Below are 24,728 nucleotides of genomic sequence, written 5' to 3'. Positions count from 1 at the left end.
ACTGCCAATCGAGAGGGAAATCACTCTTTGTTATTGACGTGATTAACATGATGAACCAGGGATCCAATTAATCGTAAAATATGGTGCTTAATCACTGCATACTTAAATGAATCATATTGCTGACACTGATTAACGATATTGATCACAAAGTAGTGATTCTCCACTCGCTACCACTACTAGTGTCATTGGAAAGCTGGTGACGGTGAGATCACTAGCAATCAAGTAGAAACAGTTTTTTGATGTTTTGGTTGCGTTTCGGAAAGTGTGTCCAATTTCAGGAGTTTGTTTTCCAAAATAATCCCTCTTTGTGCTTTTTCCGAATTTTCAATTGTGTCCCTTTACAGTAAGCAGGACAACAAAATAAACAGAGTTCCCGGGAAAAGATTAAGGGAATATGGATTAGGATGATTGTCGACTGACTCAAACGAAAATACGTTGGAGAAACCATTTTTTTCCCTTTATGGCTGTAAGCAAAGACAAGAATTTGTAAACAAAAAAAAATCGTTTGACAATACAACTAGTAATTGCGGCATCTTTTGTTTCTGAGAATTTCATTTTTCTTCCCATGTCGATGTCGAATTAAGAGATAAGACGACGTGACATTGCTTCAGGGAATAAGATGTTCCAGATCCAAGATTTATTAAAAATATAAGAATTTTTGCTACAAAATCTCTGGATAAATTTTAAATCTGTCAATTCGTAGAACGGATATAAATGTTCGCTGAGTAAACCGATTCGTATGTCTGAAAACTAGGGTAATAGTAACGCAACATTCAAGTCAGACAACTTCTCGTTCCTACATCAAAATAGAAACCAGATTAAGTAGGTAGATAGCACATGCACGGTATTATTAAATCCGAATTGCATCCATTCACGTATTATTATAAATTGCAAATTATGATTTGGTATTTCGATATTCAATCAAGATCGAACAGCGAGATTTTAAAACGGCATTTGAACGTTCCAAATGTACTGTGTGGAATTTGATTTGTGTTTGGAAAACAATAATTTATTTTGACCTTTGATTTCAAACAAAACCACGCAATAATAAAGTGATTTTTTTTTGTTTATTCATTTCTGATTGCAAACCATTTAATGGAATTAATTTCTGTGAACCACATCATTTCGTTTGTCGAATTCATTTGTTCATTGGATAAAATAACAATGCAAATTGTATTTTAAACGAAAAAAAAAAAATCTTTTTAGACATTTAAAATGTAGGAACATTGAACTCTTAGAGTTCACGAGAAAATGTTAAACGTTGCTGTGCCGGCTGTTATAACCTATGGGTTCGAATACTAAATGCTACAGTAAAATGAAATTGAAAATTGAAAATGTAACAATTTCTGTGAAGTTGTATCTACAATTCAAGGAGGGATCTAACCCTGTATACGATATCTAACCATTTTCTGTTGATTTTATCACATTTAATGATTCTACGAAAAACAAACGAAACAGGAAAGTAGAGAGTCTGACTCGCAGTTATAGATAATATAGAAGGTGCTGGGCTGGCGCCGTGTTAATGGAAGTTATGTTGGTTCAGTTTCACTTTTTGGACACAACTTTTCGTTTAACTCATCAGATGCATTCTTTTGAAAATCGTCTTTCAAAGATCGGAAACTTTTTTGGGGGATGACCTATACATGCCTAGAGAGGTCTTGAACCGAAAACGCCGACACCACTTTGAATTATTTTTTTATCGTCAATATAGCTAGTTAGACGCATCAAAGAGTTGAAAAAAGAATTTTTGCCCGTGGGTATATTAACGAGCTTAAGCCAAATACCTCTCTTATTCAGACGTTATTTCCCCAAATTTTTCTGCAGAGCAGTTATGACCTATTTTAGGAATAAAATTCTTGAAAATTCTTGAATAAAATCCTTAAATATAAGGAAAGATATTGAAGAATTAAATTCCAAAAATTCTCAAATTTCTTAAAAGTTCCGTTAGATTTTCAAAATTAAGAAATTTTGAAAAAATTTAAGAATGCACAAGAAATAATTTTCAAAATTTCTAAAAATTCTTAAAAATCCTAAAGAAAGTTTACTAAACTAGGCTGGTACAGCTCCCTTATAGATTATACAAAGTTTTTCGTGTAACACCTTATGATACCTAAACAACAATTTAAAAGATGAAGGTGCCCAAGCAACCGTGAGAAATCTATAAGAGGACATGCAGTGTGGGGTGATAGCAATTTCCACTTTATAGCTGGAATTGTCCATAATTTGCTGTTGTCAATAATAAACTCGAAAGATATTCCGAACAGATCTATATTTAGCAAAATGATTTAAAATCCCTCCTTCACCTCAGCACAAAATTATATGCGAAGTCCATACAATCCACACACAGAATTAAGTGTATCTTTTTCCCGAAACGCGAATATTTTCATTCGAATGCTGTGCTTCTATCACTTTCGAGCCTCCACTGAGTCCAACAATGGAATATTTGTGGCTATGACAATTTCTTCATACCAATTCAACCGGTGTGGTGATAGAAACAAACATACCACCCGTTGACCAAAGTTATTTATTGGATCAGTACGGAACAATTGTTTTAATCAAATTAATTCAAAAACAAACACAGAAAATATATATGTGAGTTTGTGCCGTAATTGCACAGCTTTACCATCTCTTATCCATCGATAGAACGAGCACACAATGTGTTTTCGAAGTAACAGTTGTATGGCTTCGGAGTCACGTACATTCGACATAAACAAGGTTTATTTTTCTTTAACTTGCCTGGTTTCCCATATTAGATATAATGTAGGCAGGTCTTTTCAGAGCTCTTTTCCGACACAATTTTAAATCTAACTAACGAGGTTCCACAAAAAAATACTTGTATGTCTTCGTACTCCACGATGTTAAGTGATTCTAAAACAGATTCTATTTTCTCAGAAAATCGTTTCCTTTTTGAAAAAAAAAAAAAATGACGGGATATGAAGTATGCTTTCCTTTTAGGATATCATAAAAAACATTCAATATTGATTTAGTCTGGTCGTCCATTAGAAGGATTATAACTTATATAAGTCGACACTCGATTTATAAATCATAAGGATTAGAAGTTATGAGGTCAATTCTATTATACTCACAGGTCTAGTTCTATATATGTACATTGCATATTGCATGATTCATGCGATGTTTGTATGACAAACATACAAACAAAACTGTTCATATGGTAGCATATACCAGCTGAGAAATCGCTGAAACTTTGATCTAAATTTCACTGACGTCCACTGTAACAAGGAGGTTTTTCTGCCATATTCACCGGAGAATGAATTCCAGATGTTTTCTCATGTCATTCGACACAAAAATTCAATTCATTCTGTTGGTATGAAAATAATACAATCAATACAGGCCGTAAATGACTCGAATACTTTTAACTTGACCGTAGTGGAACGCAAAACAAAATACCATAAGCAATATCACAACCAGCAAATGTGTATGATAAATGATACAATACGGCGTTATGCACTAACCGTACTTATTTTTTGTATCCTAAAATTTCATGGGTATCCTGATGTGTATCTTTTGGATCTTTTTAGACCCGTACGAAGTACTGGGGTCTTATAGGTTTACGCATACGTTTGTAACACGTCGAATTGGACTCCCTGAGTAAGGGGAAACCTATTGTGGTTGTATAGAGATGCCAAATCCGCGAAAAAAAATGTCCGTCCGTCTGTCCGTCTGTCTGTGGGTTCTCTAACTTGAGTAAAACGCATCCGATTTTAAAAATTCTTTTTTTCCTCGTTTGGTAATGTCAAAAGACAGGCTAAGTTCGAAGATGGGTGATTTCGGATCGACCTCTCCGGAGCTGGGGCCCAATAAGTGCCTAAGTGTTTTTCGACGATATCTCCAGACATTTAAGCACTACACTTGTCAGTGATACGTCAAATAAAAGGTATTTACAATAAACAAAAAAGTTTATGGAAATCGGATGACCGACTCATGAGTTAGACCCCTTGGTGTGAAACAGGCACAGGGCGGCAAGCAGTTTTTGCTTGTAGGTTGGCCAAATTTGAACCGATATCGACTAATTTCGCTTTAAAAGATAGGTATTGACCGATCAGGAAAAAAAAAGTTTATGAAATTATGTTTTCCGGAGCGTGAGCTAGGTCTCTTGGAGTGAGCTCTTCTCTGGCTACTCGGCCGTACAGTGAACGTGGAGTATTTTGTCAATATCTCGAGTAAATTTTGACCGAATTTCATGATTTTTTTTTGTTTGAAAGGTATTAACGAATGTAAAGCGTCGGTACTATTTTCGGTCTCCTAACAAAATGGCTGCCGGCGGCCATATTGGATTTTATTAAAAGTGATATATCTTGGGAAAAATGGTACTTAGAGTGTTTCTGTTAACATGGAAATAATTTGTTATGTGTGTGGGGTGTTTCAGGCATTCCATATATGGACATCTATATATATCTATATACAGCTATATTAAGCTATATACAGGCATATAGAGCTATATAATAGCATATATTTATCTGTGAAATGTTTATTTATAGTGAAATATAGTTAAATATAGCTGTTTAAATAATAGGAATTTATGAAATTTGTCTTCGTACGGGGCTGTCTATATTGCCTCCGGTAATTTATTTGTTGATGATAGCAAGGCAAAGAGTCGATAATGTAAGTGATTTTAAAGTGAGAATAGTTTTTCAGCAGAGAAGAAAATGAAGTAAGATAAATAAAGAGTTTCACATTAAAGGCTTTTGATACGAATAGGTGTTTCGTACGGGTCGGCGTTAGCTATGTTTGTAAGTACGGTTAGTGCATAACGCCGTCCGTAAGTAGTACAAGCTCTGTTCCATGTAATTATCATTACATCTGTTACTTCATTTGTTTAACCCCTAGACTAGTGTTGGATACGAAATCTATTACTTCAATATTTTTATCAGACATTTCTCTTTATAAGAGGAAACTAGGCAGAGCTAGTGGCTTCATGTTGTCGTTATTGTCGATAGACAGATGACTAGCCGTTTCTATAAGGTTTTTAAGGAATATTTCAATCAAAAAGAGGAAAATATTGCAACGATGCTCCCACAAATCAATACTATGAACCGAATCAAATCTAATGAATTGAATTGAAATTTGCCAATTAAATATTTGATTCTTCTTTAGTTAATTCTAGAAAGTAAATTCGTCTTTGAGAGTTGACAATGTGAATTAATCATTTTATTACTTCCGTTGTATAAATGTTCTTCTACCGCACGGTCCAAAAGTTAACAAAGCACACCCCCAAAACTCAATATCACACCTGGAAATTAATTCGTCTGCTGCCTGGGGCAATTATTTAACACAATTTTCGAAATAAAATATTTCTGTACTTCGACTGCGCAAATGTGAAATGACATTTGCTTTCGTACAAAAAGTTTCGTTTTCGGTATGTGTCGAAATGTTGTTTTACACACCCGATACGTTGTTCAACGTTGTTCTTCGGTTCGAAATGTCAGTTTTCTCAGCAGTTGATACGAAAATAGTTACTGTCAGGAAGTCGTCATGGCAAATATCATGTGTAAAATGTTGTGTTCCGGGTATGTATGAACAAACATGCATAGATACATAATATGATATACCTCCCAGGCATACCAATGTATTATTGGAGCAAAGGTTGGCTTTAATAATTTTTGTTTTTATTTGACTGCCATAATTGCTGCCTTATTGTTTATTCAATGACTCCGATTTTCGATTCTCCTGAATTAATTTTGTAGAACAACACGCTCACTATTTACATATTCGACGATATTTTCGGATAGTTTCAGTACACGACGTGAAGTATGTCGATAATTTAATAAATTAAGGAAAACCACCGTCTCTCAATAAAACATTTTACTAAATTTAAGCCAGCAAATAACACCATTGGCATTGTTCGTTGATTTTACTCAGTAAAACCATATTTTCCTCGCCCATATTCATAATAATAATAATAAAACCAAAACCAAAACTTGCTAAATATTTTTCGTGTGAAATTGTTTGTTCATATCTCATCTAAAACACAACATACACGACACGCTATACTTTATGCTTAAGAATACTAAATGCTAATTAATGTGTTCGTTACTAAAATAAACATATTTGTTGACAATTTAGATGAGTCTATTTAATTATTCATTTTATGTGGATAGATCAAGATGCCCAGTGTGTCGAGGATTGTAACGCTTTTAGAACTTTTAATGTTCGAAGAAAGGAGAAAAAAAAGAAGAAAGCAGCTAATGGTTTATAATAAACGTTTTATCGCAAATTCTAATCGATTTGGCAACAATGTTTGTTAGAAGAACAAAAAGTGCAATGTTGATAGCATACAGCGAAAATATTTTAAAAATTCGTGTTGAATGTTCAGATTTTTGTATGAAGCTAACAGTAACTGGGAGAACTAAGTCTTTTACATGAAATGAATTGATAAAGGAATTTTTCTGAACATTAGCTTCCTTACTTTTTATGAAGTTTAACGAGAAATGCTAACAATTTTTCCAACATATTAACTGAAAAGTTCAAATGCACTTGTGAGTTCATAATTCATATCTCATTTCTATCAATTTCTTACCATTTACGACTGCCTTGAAACATTTTAATATTCTTAGGAATACAAAATTCCTTAGCAACTGAAAACGTAAAGAAATCCAGAGTCTGTGTGCATGTCATTCACTCGCAACGCAACCCGCGATTTACATTATTTCGCTACCCAATGCAAAAAATATTCGCTTGAAAAACACAAATGATCACTGCATTTCGAACATAATCTTTTTTATTAAGAGGTCTGTCATGTCTGTTAGGTCAAACTTTCTTTTGTTGGGATGACAATCTATGAAAAAATTTTTATTTTTAAATTTCATTCATCTTTTGGGACCAATACCTTTCTTGTATCATCAGCTTGGAGTTTGTGTGATGATTGACACATTCACAAGCCTATCAACGTTAGCGTCCTCCTTAAGATATAAGTCATAGATCAGTCTACAATGTAAGCTGACTGTGAAATGCATCAGGAGTGTATCTATTAGGAGTCCAAACTCCTAAACTGAGGAAGGTCACGCAATTTGCTAGATGCCCGGGACCACTTTTCATGATTTTACACATAAACAAATTCACCACATCAGGACGACGATAGGTGAATTCTTTCTGTGAAAATTTAGATGTGGTCGGTCTGTATCTTTATCCGCTTGATCCTCTCCAAGTTATACAGCCATGCCATCGTCAGTGTTCTTGGCTATCATGCAGGACTGATATATACGTGAGATTTCTCCCTTTATTAGATTTTTCTTGAGTGTTATTAAAATAACATTGAAGAACACATTGTGCAACACATACCAGGTACTACTTCTTTCTCTCTATTACTTTTCACACACAAAAGCCATTCTCTCAATTTTTATCATACGCGTAAAATGGTAAATGTATCATGCGTGAGAAACATCTAACTCACCATTTACATCTGTACAACGCCACACAACGCGCTACGTACATCGTACATACAAAGAAAAAAAAAAATGGCCCATGGCTTTGTATGGTAATTTTATATTTTGCGTCACAATCGGTTCAAATAATGAAACACATTGTGAAATTGAACAATAATTTGACAATGGAGAGAGTCTCATAAAGATTTACGTGTTACGACAAAAAAACGCACAATTTGGACGCCATAAGTTTTATGTTTTTATTAGAAGAAGAAAAAATTGCGCGTAATCTTCTGTTATTATTTTAGGTTGACGTGCATTTTATGTTCATCAGCAGTTAGAGTACCATGACTTCGATTTTAAAGAGCGTTCGTCCGGAGTTCCGCTACAAGAAGGCATATTTGGTGGTGATGGTTTTCACCATTATTTTAACCTCTAATAACCATAAGCGTATCGTCATATAACGATTCAATCTGGCTATATATTTCACTTCTTCAGCGTAACTTTCTGACACACTCGAATCAGAAACTTTGTTTGTGTCCAAGTAGAAAATAATTTATTTTTACTGAGGTACTTACAAGTAGCGTCGCCAGAAATAAGAAAATTTCGAAATCGAATGCCGTAGCCCAATGTAACTTAACTATACATGCCAAGAAAATGACACCAAAAACATAATTTAGTTTTTCGAAATATTTTTGGTTCGTTTAAGTAGCCCTCCATTTATTCGTTCCCAAAATTACATTTTCTCGAATAAAGCCTCAAGATTGGCGTCGTTTGAAAGCTACTAAGCCACAAAAATATTTTCAAGTCGATAAGGACAGTTAGGTCACTCAGGTCGATGAAAACAGCTTTACAATGCCCAAAAAAAGCGGGTTTCAAATTTTACTTTAACGAGGTCGCTACGAAAATAAAAAAAAAAATCTTCAGTGGTTCTGAGTCAAAACAATATTTTGTGCCGGGTTATAGTATCGGATTCTGACAGACAAACTCAGATTTCAAGTTCTTTAGGTCAGCTTTCAGATTGACCTGACCAGTTCCGACAATGGGCTATACAAAACGTAATATAAGGAGCCATTCACAAAGTACGCACGCGTCTCAGGGGGTATACAAAATCGTATGCTACATAAATTTTCAACGAAAATTCCATACATTTTTGCGTGCAAGAGAGATCTGGGTTAGCTATGAAAAAAACGTGAGCACTCAATGATACGTATGATGTCTATATGATGACTTATGCTGTTATCTTTGTTATCGTTGTCAACCACTAGCAGTCTCTAGTTAAATGGTTAATTGATGCTAAACCCACTTTAGTGGAGATTTCTTCTAACATTGTTATGTCACTTTCAGCTAAAGGAAGCTTTACATTCAATAGCATTATCTCTATCACCGAGTGGCTAAAGTGAAAATTGAAAATCGAATTTATTTTCTTCGGTGCAAAACCAGAAACCGTTTACATTATTGTGCAAACAGACCAACAGTCTGTACATGATACTTACACAAATAACAAATATCCAAGCACAAAACTGTCTCGTGTATAATTAAATTACATGTTCAATAGATAAATATGTAGATCTGCATTGAAATGCATCGTAATTGCTGATCATTGTTTATGTTATTACAAATTAGTTGTCAGTTAATTATTAAGTAAGCATTTGGTTGCACAACATCGACTATAATTCAGTAGAATGAATAAAGTAAATTGTATAATCCAAAACTAGCGTCGTTCACAAATGATACGTTAGATGATAACGAACGTTTTTTTTTTCTCCTCTTCGAACAAAACATTTGTTTAGCGATACAGATCATGCTGATGTGACTATACCAGATTACAAGAATGAATGAAAGAACGAATGAAATAAAACATAGAAACAAATTTATGTTCTGCGAATTGTAGAACTATTAACCTTGAGAAATAAAAGCAAAATATGTAACTTAATACCATGCCGATTTGTTGTTATTTAATGTTGGTTTGAGACAATGCTTGGATTAAGGAAATAGCGTACAGTGAACTTTTACAACAAAGAATTTATTTATTGTTGAAAATGTTTCATTTTCGAAAATAAAGTACTATCAGTTTCGGTGTATGTACCTTCAACATTCGTTCTTTAGTGATTGGAGTATAAAATTCAGTAATTGTTGTTTACTTAGTATATGTCCGTAAACAGTCTATTCGGGTCAATAACTCAACGTTAAATCATTTATTGGAAATGGATTCCCTTTATATTGTGTTTCATTTTTGCATTCCGACTGTACGTTCCGATCTACCCACTCCACGAAACTTTTTCTTTTCTTATTACTTTCCTCCGTCCCTTTCGAAGTTTTCAAATTATAAAACTTGAATAATCAGCCAGGCAAGGCAAACACGTAGTGTTTGTAAAAAAGACTCACACGAAATCACTCACTTTGAAATCTGCATGAATGAAATTAAGATCATCTAAATAGGTCTGTTCCAAGCCTATTTAAGCTGTCAAAACATCATCCATACAGTGAAATTCCAGCATGAATTTGCTTCATTCGTTTATACAGTTGAATCTGCTACTCACACGCCCGTATAACCCGTATAAAACCGTATAAACAATATAAACAGCTGAAGCAAACTCATGCTGAAATTTCTCTGCTGTAGAAAAACTAAACAATTATTGTTGACGAAATGTTCGCAAAAGCGTTTAGGTTATGGCTCTGTTATGTACGGTCGAACATAATTTCGGTGACCCAAAACCCGAAAATGGAACAGGTTTCCAGCGATATGTCATTCTTATCAAGACTTTTACCATTATAATATTAACGACACGAAAGAGAAGTCCTTTGAACCCACAATTTTTGCATCTTTATTTACGGTAATTGCTCTACCATTCGAATGAAAAAGATTATAAAAATCGGCTTCTTTTCAAGATTTTATTGTACTGTCAAAGAAACCAGAACAACCAAACGACACTAGCTTACTAACCAATAAATCAAATCGGCTTAACCTTTTACAGACTGCGAGTATAGCAGCAGTTTTACTATCGGATCTATTACTTCATTTGTATTTTCATGAGATTGAATCGAATCTTTTACTTCATTATTTTGATCATGCTTTTTGTTATATCGTCATTTGTTCCGTCCTTCTCGACTTCTCGATTACCTTTACTGTAAAAAGAACCTGTCGATCAAAAGGCTAACAGTTGCTAATGTTTTGTTGACATCTGACGTACTTAATCGGCTTTTTTCCCGTTCACAATTCCCCAGAACACGACGGACCTGTACGTTTTGTCATAATGTTGCACGATAACGCAATAAGAGACTAGTTACTATTACTCCATATGGCGCTACTCTAACGAGGAAAATGAAATCACAACCAATGGCGTACTAAATCGGCCTAACTTTTGCTCCCAACTGCCCAGGACGACGGACCAGTACAGTTTATCATAATTCTGAACGTTACACGATAATACATAAACCTAATAGACTGGTTACTATTACTCCGTACAGTGTGGGTCTAACGAGGAAAAGAAAATAGATTTCCCATCATGCGAAGTAATTTTCTTTAATAAACAATTAATTAGTTCAGATAATTATCATTTTATTATTCATTAGTTTAATAATTACTGGTATCCACTTTCGAAAATCAATGACGACGTTTCAGTTGCGTTAGTGTTTATTTCATACCTACCTACCTAACGTCATATATATATAAATCTAATGAACAAAATACCAACTTCAGTAGAATGCTCATTGTTTTTGTTGCTTATTATCTACTATGTTACAGTGTCGTCGGGAAGGACAACGTGTTCTTCATTGAAACAAAAAACAAAAAAAAACTTCTAATCGTATAATATGATCGTATATCTGGTGTAGCGTGTCAGATAATACGTTATTATGATGTACACATCGTTCTTCATGTCTTAAGTGACTTTAAAATGATTCAATAAAATTACCCGCCCACCATTCCTACACTAATCTTGCGGTAGCAATTTTTCATATTTGGACAGGGGTCCATTGCTGAAATACCAACAAATAAATTTTTGCTATGTATGGTAAATAGACCATGAAATGTGACACCGTCTAATCGGCAAAAAAAATCTTTGATCGCAATTCAAAATCAATTTTTGAGACACATCCACAATGAGTCTTATGTAACAACTCAATTATTCAAATGGCTAATTAATTCATAAAATACACACAAAAAATTAGGCGAAAAGCAAAATATAAAGCAAACAACTTCCTTCAGCTGTCACAGCTCATAAGCACGAAGTAAAGAAAAAAAAAATTAATAAAATAAAACGAAAGTAAAATATTGATCTGGAATTCACTTCACGAAAATCCCACGCACTGAAAATCCAAGTAATTCGTTGTTTTGTGTACTTGAGTGTATATTGGTTTGGCATAATTTCATTAATTTTTTTTTTGTCGAGTAAATTTTTGGCTGAGGTTTTTTTTCCGTCTTCTGTATAAGTAACAAAAAATGTGCAAGCGTCTGCACGTTCTCGTTTTTTGCTTAGAAGAAAATTATTTTTTTTTTGTCTCCAAAAACCTCGTCAAAAACAATGTCTCTATTGTTGAGTAATTTAATAACAAAATTTAATTGGTACGCTCGTTGGTATAACAACACGTTGTGTAAAATTATTTTTACTTTTTTTTATGTCTGCCATGTAACTAATCAGAACTCAATCATACTGATTTTTTGGAGGTCTGTACGTCGGCGACTAACGAAAAATGGAAATAATTTTCTTTCTTTCTTTTCTCAGACTCTGTATCTGTATGCATGACTAACTAATAATGATTGAGATCAAGATTAACCGAGTTTATCGATGCTTGGCTGTAGCACTGTAGCAGTGTCATGCGACAGTTTTCACAAGTCGTTTCACCAAAGCTAGGATTAAGTCTGGACAATTTGATTATAAGCTGTTGCTAATGTGTTTTGTTAATAGACCAAAATTAACTGGTAAACAATGATGACTGTTGCCCAGGGTTCGTGTACCTCGTATAATTTTATGATTTTTTGTTTATTAATTATCGAAAATGTTTTAAAAGCAAATCAAGCGACACATTTTTTAAATTTTTTTATTTAAGCCCGCAGACCGCAATAAGCCATTCGTTTTTTATATTGACTATGTTTGTGTGCATGCATATTCATCATACCCTCTTCACCTCATCATTGCGCAATGTTTTACCTTGGCGGAAAAGAATATTTATTCGGATTTTTGATCTTGTACTTGAGTCTAGACTCTAGACGGTAAATAAATATTATTCGAATAACAAATTAGTGAGCATACATAAACACACAATGAATAAATGAATGAGATACATTCATATTTCCGCGAAATTTTATGATGAAATTGAAGGGAGGTATTATCTATATGTGGAATGAAGTACGACACAGATTTTACTCGGTGAAATGATTTTAAATTTTCAATTCATATCTGTTGATAAATGGAAAATTCAATTTTGAAAGGTAATTGCGAAGAAATGTACAGTCTAAATATAAAGTGAAGAAAGTCATCACACTTAATCCGACAATAAATCAAATAAAACTATCTAGCAGAACGGCAGAAAATGAAATATATCAACTCCTTTTATTGCATTCATCGTGTTCATTTTACTGGCTTCGTTTCCTTGAGTCCTATCGAACCATTCAATAAATTGGTCTATCTGCGTGTATGTATATAGTGGAATGCATAAATTCAATAAAAAAGCTCTATGCTGACAGAGTGACTGCTAAACGTGAATTACCCTAGAATATGATTCGACTGCTTTTTTATGTGATACAGAGCAGGGTCTATTTTCGTAAAAATTATTTTTGAAAATTCTCGAAATTTATCCAAATTTTCGAATTCTTGAAACTCCCAAAATTCTTTAAAATGCTCGAAATTGTTAAACTAAAAAATTCCCGGGTAATTTTCGAGAATTTCAAGAAACAAATTCTGAAAACAGGCCCTGATACAGTGTCATATTCTGTACAATTTTAAATTTTTTTAAATTCTACTTTTGAAGAGATATAATTCAATATGAACCAACGGTCCCGCTGGTATACCACAATGTAAAATTAATATTTTATTGTCTACGCGAATTTCATTATTTTATAAGCATTTAATGCACTTTTTCAGGATATTAAATTTGAAATTAATTTTGTAACTGTTGCTATGGTTTCGTGATGAGTATGACGTCATTATTATTATTCTAAGGATTTTTAAATGTACATTAAGCAGCGGTTGTGCGCATTTTTTGAAGTGTTTTCACTTAAACACTAAAGAATCGTGTTGCTACTATTTCACACTCTGTTCGATGGGTATCGAGGTCGGTTTCGCATTCTTGACCAGCATAATTAGTAAAGTTTTTTTTGTGGTAAAAATTTCATATTCCAGTGCAGTGCCCAAGCCGCAATAATATCGACTATCATGTAAATATAATTAGTGATCCTGCGAAGTCGGCGATAAATCAGTTTTAAACTCTTTGGTGCCCATTTTTAGTACTCTTCCTACAAATTGATTTTATGTCATCAGACCCTGACTTTCCGTCAAGGGAATAATGTTTGTGTGTTGAAGAAAGAGAAAAAAAATATAATCGAATCAGATTATGTCTAAGCTAGTGTTGTCGAGACTGTGATATTGAAGTCGTAACAAAAATCTATAAAATAAGCGAAGCATTCTGTCGATAATTATTTTACTCAGAGAATTAAATCCTTCGGCAATTTGCTGACAAGAGGCTCTAAAACAATTACGGTTTTAATCCTACAAAATAACGTTCATCTGTTCTGCACTTCTTTGACCTAAATTACGTTTGATGTGACTAATAAATTAAATTGAACATAAAACCGTATTACAATTCAATTAATTCTTCATTTTCTTTCATACGCATTATAATCCCATCCCATTCATTCCGTGTTCGTATGAATACTTTCCTGCATCATTGATTACTAACTCGCCTCATCACATAAATCACACTTTATTATTGTGATTATCGCCCATATAAAACTGATAAGTTAAATAAATAAAACCGTCTAAACAAACTATTGGTACGCATAATAGTGTTTTGAGGCGCATATATATGAGCCCACTAAACACATCAGTTAATACAACGAAAAACCGCAGACGAAAAAAAAAATGAAGAAGAAAGAAATGAAAATACTAATAAAACCCAAACAAACAATAATCATAAAAAATACAAAAATAATTTGCATAAACAATCAATTTGAATGAATGAAAACTCAAATAGACGAAACATTTATAAAGCAACTCACCGCCTGGCTACAACAAAACTACACTACAGAGTTCACGCTGGAAATGAATATTCAATTTACATTTTATATAGTGCAATAGATTTGATTTCAGGTGAAAATGTTATTGATTGATGGTGATTTCGATACCAATATCAATGAATATAAATTCACTGGACTCCAGCCAATTTTAGTGCATTGATGGTGTCGGTGATGGGTGAACGAATTGTGTTCTAACGTTTCGTAATCGATTGTCTGGTTTTAAAGTTAAATTGCTAATACTCAGTTCGAGTACAAATTCTCGTTTGTATAAACCAAAAGGAAATAGTCGCTCGACATATGCAAAAGGTATATAAATTGTGATGATATTCAAGCACATTAATGGGAACAAATGTAGAACAAAATGATAATGTAGAAAACTGTACATCACACTACCTCAGAGGATGCAATGAAGTTAGGTATGTACGTACACCTAGAAAAAGAAAATTCAGACAATACTTCGGGTATGTGTAAAATTTCTCGGATAGGTGTAATTTACTTCACTGACGTATATGATACATGGACACTGTTTTATATACGTGAGACATATTGAAAACGTAGTTACGTATTTCGGTTGTCACGTTTGAATATTCATGTGTTACGTATTGTGGTGATGTACGTGGAATGTGAATAACTTACGAGTGGGACGGAAGATAAGCCCTCACCACGTATGTTAAGCGTGTACAATGGATGTTCGTCCTAAGCAATGAATTTGCATCATATTGATATTTCGTAACACGAAGAAGATCATCATTGTTTATGTGCGTTGCGGTTATAACGTGCTCTGGGTAACTTATATGCCACACACGTTTATGGCTTTCAAAGTACGCTTATACAATAAGAAATGTCAACTAACACTGCTGTACTGCAGCATTAGAAAGGTCGTTGGCTCATGATCCAGAGGTCCCCGGTTCAATTCCCGAAGAAGTTAATTGTTAATTTGAAATATTTGTTACCAATAACTTCTGAAATGTATATTAATTACTGTCAACCGTAGATGAATTCAATAAAATTTATATTTTTAAATCTTTGTGGAAGAGAAATACGTCTCGCACGTATTATATTCGAGGCCGCTGCATAACTACCTTACCATACTTTTTAACAGGGAGCACGAATGATATACGCATAGCACGTAAGAAAATTTCGCTCAGTGCGGCCCGGGCAAGGAAAAATGCGGTAGGCTAGTTATCGGGAAATATTTCGGCCCAAAATTTGTTTACTGGGAAATCAAACTTTTGGCGAACAAACCGTCGTGAAATATGTAGACCACCACTTAACGTTTTTGGTTACCGGGAAATTTTGCCTCACGGGAAGAAAAAAATATTTCCATTCCCGATGTAGCCTGTCCCTACCCAGGTCAAAATGAAGCATCATTTGAATTTCTTTAATATAAAAAAAAACTTATTTCGCTCAACTGAGATTGCACCTTTCATTTCTACTTGGGACAGGTCATATCGCTCATTACAATTCTCAGCTCGATTTAATAGCATACCATTTCAAACCAATTCTGATAATCGAAATGCATGGCCGTGTCGAGTAATTTCACCTACAATCGTCCACATCAATGGATTGATGGTGCGCTCACTTTCTCTATCTTAAATTCTACTGTGACTCGGAATTCGATTCAGTTACATTCAGTTTACCATAAAATTTCGTTACAGAAAAGGTCAAAGAAATATAATTAACTGAAACTAGATTTCGAAACTGTACAGGGACCAACGGTATGCTACACAAAACAAGACTGTTATTCCGTTATTGGTTCGCATTGATTATAGTAGGAGAATAAATAAAGGATAGTGTATATGTACGTTACGTACAGTGTGCACTGTGTCCGTGTTGACATTGTGATGAAATAATAGGTAAATATTTCGGGCCAGCTCTGATAACTTGCTTCATTATGTTGTCAAAGTATTTTGCAGCTTGTTTAATTTTGATGACTTTAACAAACAAAGTTTGTAAGTGGGTGCAGATAAATGTTGCTGATTAAAGGGATGACGATTTTATTATCGATAGCAAAGATGATTTTTCGGAGCCCGATATTGGCATCGTTAAAAACGAATAAAGACGTTCGTCGGTCGACAGTGGGCATAATTTCTGGTCGAAAGTTGTCATCATAGTTTTAAATTAGACTCCAGCTGATTTAATATTGCTGATGTAGAAGCGGATGTAATTATCAGGTACTCGATAATGACATTGCTTATTGATACAAAATATTTGAGCGTTTGAAGCACGCTATTCACAATTGATTATAGATTGCGGATAGGCAAAAAGGTGTAATCAAAATTGATAAAAAAAAATCCATTTCACTGTTTGCTTTTTGTTCTTTGTCTGTTTCGTTTGTATATTTGCATAAATCTACGAGAAATTTTCATTTTTCATTTGCCTCATTGTGAGCTTTGATCTAAAACCATTTCTGTTGCGTGTCTGCAAAGTGTGCACACATTTCAAGCAGAAGAATGGCGATGTACATTGTGATACACCACACCTACTACAAATCCTTCCTACAATTTTTCGCATTTTTCGATATCCTGCCTACCAGTTTTCAAATTTTCCGATAAGTTAAAGGGAAAAGAAATTTGGCACTGTAACAATTCGGAATGTCGTTCCGTTATAAATTTGAAAAATAAATTGAATGCAAAGTTTTCTGTGAAATTCTCGCACCCGCCAATGTATATAATAAAAACGGCGAAATTATTGTCCCATTACGATTTCGTTATCAGGGTAAATTTCGAACTTTTAATGCTCTTTTATGAGACAATTTTGAGCTTTCATTACAAATGTGTACATAAGTGACATTGGTACATGGAAGTCGTTTTATATGCATCACTTATATGGCTGATGTTCGTCACATAAGAAAGTCATTGCTTCATATCATTTCTGAACATGTCTTCAATAAAATCCGACAGTGGGTCAGAGATGGTGAGAAGTACAAAATGGAATGTAAAACATTTATTTTACTTTACGATTCGACGATGATACAGAACTAATCACATTTGGAATTAGGATAACGGCAACTAAATTTCTGGGCTCACCAATGGAATGGTTGCTTTACTAATATTTTTTAGCAATTTACCGTTATTTCACTCAATTTCGACCAATATCTGTCAATTTCTGGAAAATGTAACGTTAACGACATTAAATATAATGGTAAACCCAAATAAAACAACGTTCGAATATTACCATCGATTCGGAATTCCATTTACTTATACAGACCAACGTGTTCACGACAAAAAAAAATCGCTTCAGACTTTTGCTAAAATCATTTTGTAGAAACAACGTATCTACCGTTCTTTCTGTGATCGCATTTTTTTCGGTAAATTATTTCCGATCTGAACCGTACTTCCGTAAGCTAATTTCTGTTAATCGAATTTTCACATATGCTGCATTTTGATATCGAATACAGGTGATATGACGACATAAAACACAGAAGTTTGTTTTCCGAGCCATTGAAAGTGGCATGCAAAAGTTTGCTGAATTCAAAGTTTTTCAATCGTAACGTTTGAATGTAGCGACAAAGTTCTTATAGCGTCTGAAGATATGTTTGCAGATGTATTTCGGATGTATTCTACACATCTTATATAACCAAGTGAAGTCGATAGATATCTGAAATTGTATTGAAATGGGAATGAGTATGAGTATGGATACAAATGTCGCCGATGTGTATACGTTCGCAATGTTGTTTTTTTTAGCTAATTCTAAACTATGACTCCATTGTTTTTACTCGACGTCATTGTTTTCTATTTAGCTATCGTTGCCAGAGTTTTAAAAAAACTAACTGGATTTATTTTTGGTTGTTTATCATGTGTATCACACTTTTGTTATGCAAATTTTTAATCAACTAAATGACTACATTCATGCTCTCATGCATCATCTCCTTTTATTCATTTCTTTTATGTTAAATATACCAACACATCCCAACGTATACCCGAAAAAAAATGTATGTTGCATTTGTAGCACAGCTTTACACATTCAACGAATGCATTGTATGCACAATCATGAACGTGATCGCTATTATAATATAGAAACCAAACCGAAATGCAATGTTGAAACCTAAAAGTTTATAACCAAGCGAAAACCAAGGATTTCGAACAAAGATATCAACACATCGTCAGGAAACAGCCTGAACGAACAAAGAACAACTTAAGAACAACGTATGTGTTCAATATACAAGTAGTTCTTCAATACGTAAGATATTGAACATTCACAGTAGTATATGTGGTACACGATAAGCAAGGGAGAGGTAAGACGGTGGTTGAGTGACTTGAATAAATGAATCAAGTTTTGTGGTTACGTCAATCCGTATATTAGATTGTAGGTTGCATTTCAGCAAGTTTGTTTCGGTGAACGATATCAATATTTCTATTAGCATTATATTCGAAACAATTGGTTGTTTGTCAAATTCGAAATGGAAACTCTGTAATATACTCGTAATGCATTCTGAATACATTATGTCGGTTGATTGGATATGATCATAGATTAGTTCTTGGAAAACACAAATCCAGATGTTAACTTAATGTAAGGATCTGTTATCGACATGGTGAAATCAGAGGAACAGATACAGTCATAACCTTCGCCTCGGATTCACACGAAAACTCGATTTTTCAAATTTTTGTCACTAGCTATGCCAATGACTATTGTGGCAAACACTACAAAATACTTTGAACAGTTGAAGTAACAGATTTAATCATATTGTCGCGATACACTTACCCACTTACCTTATCCTTTTTATGCAAAGTGGTCACTTACAGCAGGATCAGACTACTCTAGTTGTGCGCTACTTTCTGTTTTGCAAAGAATAGTTCTTATGATGTTCACAGAGGAATTTTTAGATGCTTACATGCTTATACATGTCCACAAACATGTAAAATGTGTTACGTTGCTTGTAAATGCTTGTTTATGCTGAAAACAAACGAGGCATTGAAAACGTGTTTTGGTCCTATTTTTCATGACGAAATTTTCAAAACTGTCAAATGAAGTTAGAACTTTTTCTATTCAAAATCGCGACTGCTGCATCTGTTAATGAAAACTAGGACCAAAACACGTTTTCAATGCCTCGTTTGTTTTGAGCATTAGGGACGTGTGATTAATCCACTCGCCTTCGGATCGTTTCGCAAACCTCACACTTGCCTAAACAAATATTTACAAACAGTGACGTAACATACGATGACATCTGAGGAAAAAATGTTGGTATAGTTGCAAGGAGTCGCAGGTGGAGTATATTGAAATTTTACCCGACAAAATGTAGAGCATGAAAAGCACAGTCCAACCCTGAGCTCCAGCGATTATACGAAACTATAATAGCAAATGAATACGGTTCAGATGTAGGTACTCACACTCTTCGAGTACCTACGTCCATTAGTCGTCACCTTTTAGTATCAATGATAACTCGGGATAACTGCAACCCTTTTCAATTCTGTGTCAAAATAATTTCCGTTTTTCCGACATATTCTCAGGCGACCATTACTCGTCTAAAACTACGCATTAAATCGATTCAAACGTGCCTCATTGCGAAGAAATTTACTATTTACCCACAACGGAAATTATTGGAACTAAGTTGGTTGGCCGAACGGTATTGATTTCCAGTTTTTCCGGTATGCTTACATCATTAAAATGGATTATTTCGATATAATCCCGTAATTGTGTAATTTCATAAATTACTAACTGGGACTTTGATCAAAATCTACAGCCGATGACAATTTGCACCTTTTAGCAATAAAAACTGTGTTTGTTCATTCTGGTTACAAATAAAATGTTGGCACGCCATTAAGCAGCACGAAGTAATAAATCATTTAGAGAATAAAAAATACCTACACGAAGGAAGTCAACTAAAAACACCTTGCAACTTTGTCGGGATTGTTACAAAAAACACGGATGTTTTTCTGAGAATAAGTTTCGGACGTTTCTTTTCTTTATGATTAAGACGGTGTGAAACAGAAAGAGACGTTTTCTCGAAAGCTTATCGAAACAACTGTGTGTGTTCGTTTAAGTTTACGATGACATTTTCGTTTTCTTTCGCCTACACACCCTACACATCAACGATACAGCTACAATTTACTTGAACAAATTCGGGTAATGATCGAAAGTGCTAGCATTTTCATGCTTATAATTGATTGAGGAAATTATACTAAAATCAAAAGTTTTATTATGATTTCTTTTTCCGACACTAATAACATGCTGTCTGCATAGACGTGCGTGAATTATTAGGAAACAAAAAAAAACTTTAAGTGTTACATCAACCGACTTTCCTTATTTACTCAAGCTAATTGCTTTTTATCATGGAGTGTCATCCAAGTCGATATTAAAACAAAATAACGAATACGACCGAGTTAATTCCACTGTAAATAAAATCCATTTTCAGTGTGGCATGGCGTAAAGTTGATAACCAACAACCTTTCAACAGAAAATTTATTTACTTTAGATTTAAATAGTTTTGTATTTTCGTAAAAATTCATTCACCGAGAGAGACGAATTTTTTTAAGATTTTTTTTTAGTAAATGGCCAACATTGATTTCATATTTTAGCACTCAGACAATTATCAATATCATCGTTCTAGTCATTGCCATGAGAACCGTTTTAAATTAGCTCGCCCGAAATAAATTAAAAGCGAGAATAAAAGACAAGTCCGTTCATTTCGTTAAGTGTGTGGCTCGTTTTTTTTTGTGTGTTTTATTTTATAAAATTAGCAATTAATCAAATCATCTCTTTGCGCGCTTCATTTTATTTTATTTCGACAAAACAATTTGGTTCGACAAAAAAAAAACTGAATTTTGTGTTGGAAAATTTCGTCGCATCATGCATATACTAGGTTGGGTACATATCATATATGTGTTGCTCGTTCGCAAAATGACAGCTGACTATTCATCGTTTTCCATTTTGGCTGCCGAAAGATGTAACAACCACCTGGCAGTGCATGTAACGAAAATGTTTCTTCTTTCTTCTATTTCGAATGTTTCGTTCTATAAGCGAACGTAATACATGGTGTCAGCTGGTGAATTGAAAATTATATATTATGTCTGCGGATACTTGTATTATATAGACCACTACATGTAATTTTAATGTGAAGTTACTGAATTATGAGTCTGACGTTTTCTTATACACATACACATTACCGACTATATGGTATGTGTGTACATAATGACGTTATTTTGGTGAACATTTTCGTTGGCTCTGTACGAAAAACGTGCATGGACAGTACGGACGAGTAGGGTGTTTTTTTCCCAGATTAAAAAATATATGGCGAGTTCCATAACAGAGAGGAAAAAAAATCAGTTTGACATTTCTTTCTGTCAAATCTGTCTTTCTGCCATAGGAAATGTCAAATATTTATATTTTATTTAGATGTTGTCGGCTCATTTCCTTTGATCAACAAATTAACAAAAATTGTAGTCGACGTCAGTTAAACTTAGACATGAATTTGCTTCAGCAGTTTTCAGCTGGTGCATTCATACAAATAAAAGTGCTGATAGTTACACGGAAGTACGTGGAAATGGTAACAATGAAAGTCTAGAACAGGTATGGTCGATCGGCGAATTCGTCTTAAACGCACTCACATTTTATGTCAAAACAATATGAAAATGAGTGCGTTTAAGTGCGAAAATCAAATTTTTATGTCCTCCGGGCGGACAATAGATCATACCTGTTTTACACTTTCATTGAAAGGTAAAACCTTATCAGCAGAATTTTTTTCATTACTCTTTTCTTAATTTGAACTTGATATTAGATAACGTTATGGAACTGGCCATATTTAAAAAAAAGCTACTCAAAAACTTCGGGAAAAGTGAAGCTTTATTCACTGCAGTGAAATATTACCTCAAATTTTTGAATAAAATACCTCTTTCTTAAGTAATATGCACTTACCTTTAACTTAAAAATACTTGAAATTTTCTCCAGTTTTATAATTCTTTTTTATTTTTATTTACAGGTGAGTAAACACTGCATCAACGTGATGTGCCTCATATTGTAACTACGAAGAAAATATATACTGTGCCATTACAAACATTAGCATAGAGTAAGAGTTTTCATAAGTTTTGTTTTCATAAAATCTTAGTTCCAAGAATATTCTTATAAAATAATACTCGTTGCATTTAATTAAGTTGCATTTTTCATCGGTGGTTAGTGGTTAGGTTAGGTTTCCGTGTTTTAATTAATTATTAAACAGAATATTTCTGTACGTACCAGTTTTGTTGTTTTATATGATTTGACAATCTAACTAGCAGTGATAATTGTATGTTTCAATACACCACAATACCCCAATACCTAGGAGTATATTTTCCTTACGTCGAATTTTCCTCGAATTTTCCTAGAATTTTCTTTAGGTTGAACTGAATCGAAAAACGAACAAATTTCAAGAAAATTATTTCACAATTTCTCTTTAAGTTAATTTCTCTTGACTTTCTTGATTTTCTAAAAAAAACTTTCTCAGTTACGGATTCATCAATGGTCAAAACAAGAAACGCGTAGTGTTATGAATGTACGAAAATCGATGAAACAAACATAGTTTTATGCAACTCGAGATCATAATGTTCGAAAACTGCGAACTTTAGATCCCTCTGTTGCATAAAACGTTGTATGAATCTCGGTGCAAAGTACTTGATTAGGCTCACGATGTGTTTTATCACACGGCCTGCGGCCTCGTGTCATAATTATACGTGTAGAGCCTAATAAAGTACTTTGCACTAGATGTCTTTAATAACTATTTTTACATTATTTCGAAAAGCGCCAACTTTACCACCCTACCCTTCAAACAAACGTTTGTTATGACCCAAAAAAAGGGGAAACACGAAGAGAAATCATAGGTGCAAAAATTCTTGATTAAATTTGGTTTCGGGCACACCGTCAGCCATGATAGCTATTTTTTGTATAAGTGTACAAAAATGAATAAGACATTCTGATTTACCATCATGGTAAAGAACAGATTTGAGAAATGTCCTGGCCAAAAGTGGGTCTTTACATAAGCATACGTAATGTACCATTAATTGCTTATTAACTAATAGTTCATTGCCACGTACCTAATAGTAATGGTTTCCCGAAAACCACCTCAAAATTTTACCTATATAATGTAAACTGTGTGGTTCTGGTGTCATTTGTTCACGATGGTGGATGATGTTGACAATGTACTATCCCCATGTAATACGTAATGGCAAAAAACCCCTTTACTCGGTGAACAACTAACAATGACGGAACTCTGACGATTTTGAGAATTTTAATTTTTAATTCACCTCACCGATTTAACAGTTCTGTCGCTCATTTATTTATTCAGTATGAAGTTTGTAGCGACAGGCCATACTTGTTCCACTTACTTTTTATTTTTATTCTAAATTATTGAGGTACACTCACGAGAGGTTTTTGTTAGAATTTGTTTTTAATACGAAAAATCCATCTGCTCCCACACTCATCATGTGAATTGTACTCGAGATAAAATGTCCTAAATATCAAAAGGTATTTGTTTAAATAATAAATGCCCCCGAATCAATATAAAAACAACCAAAAATACATCCCATTATCTAAAGTATACGTTCCATTTCCTCATCGAAATTCACGTACAGTGAAGTAGAAAATCCTTCTTCGCTCTTCCATTTCTCAAACAAAGTTTCGTTTATGTATAAATTTGCTCATAGCGTAGGTATTAGCGTGTTACATGTGTTACTTTAGCGTTAATATATATAAATACACACACTCATAACAATAGAAAATGGAACACAACAGCTCCGAGGCGAACCCCTCTTGCACAATCGTACACTCGGGGTATATTGGATATATAAACGAAATGGTTTCGTTAAGGGAATATGATCGTAAATTTCTATGAAAAACCACCCTCAAATGGAAACGAGTTCTAAACATATAAACTACATATTCCTACATCCATCCCAACCCACCGCCGATACTCATACCACCGCAGTAAATTGTTTCTGATTGTTATAAACTGTCCATATATTTCAAACTCGTACAATTTTTTGTTCGGATTCGGATTCAAAATAATGAAAATGTTTCTCGAATCGAGAAACATTTTTATGTTCCATTTTATACAAAAGCTGGAAATGAACAAGTTTTTAATGCACTATCAGCAATGTGAACAACAGGATCATTTTTTTGAAATATGTTTTTGGCTCTAA

The 24,728-nt window shown here is 33.9% G+C and overlaps 1 protein-coding gene and 1 long non-coding RNA gene across 6 annotated transcripts in view; one reads left to right on the top strand and one right to left on the bottom strand.

Moving 5' to 3' along the window:
- The window catches only part of LOC119077736 (RNA-binding protein Musashi homolog 2), a 90,038-nt gene that overhangs the window by 3,896 nt on the left and 61,414 nt on the right, over positions 1 to 24,728 (top strand). The window lies entirely within an intron of this gene.
- Positions 5,094 to 23,240, bottom strand: LOC119077739. Its single transcript, XR_005087863.1, has 4 exons — positions 23,110 to 23,240; positions 20,665 to 20,670; positions 14,105 to 14,115; positions 5,094 to 5,106 (listed from the first exon to the last, which is right to left on the bottom strand). It is a non-coding gene; the product is annotated as an uncharacterized LOC119077739 (long non-coding RNA).

This window comes from Bradysia coprophila, unplaced genomic scaffold, assembly GCF_014529535.1.
Source record: "Bradysia coprophila strain Holo2 unplaced genomic scaffold, BU_Bcop_v1 contig_24, whole genome shotgun sequence".
NCBI lineage: Eukaryota > Metazoa > Arthropoda > Insecta > Diptera > Sciaridae > Bradysia > Bradysia coprophila.
This window is presented reverse-complemented; position numbering and strand designations above follow the sequence as displayed.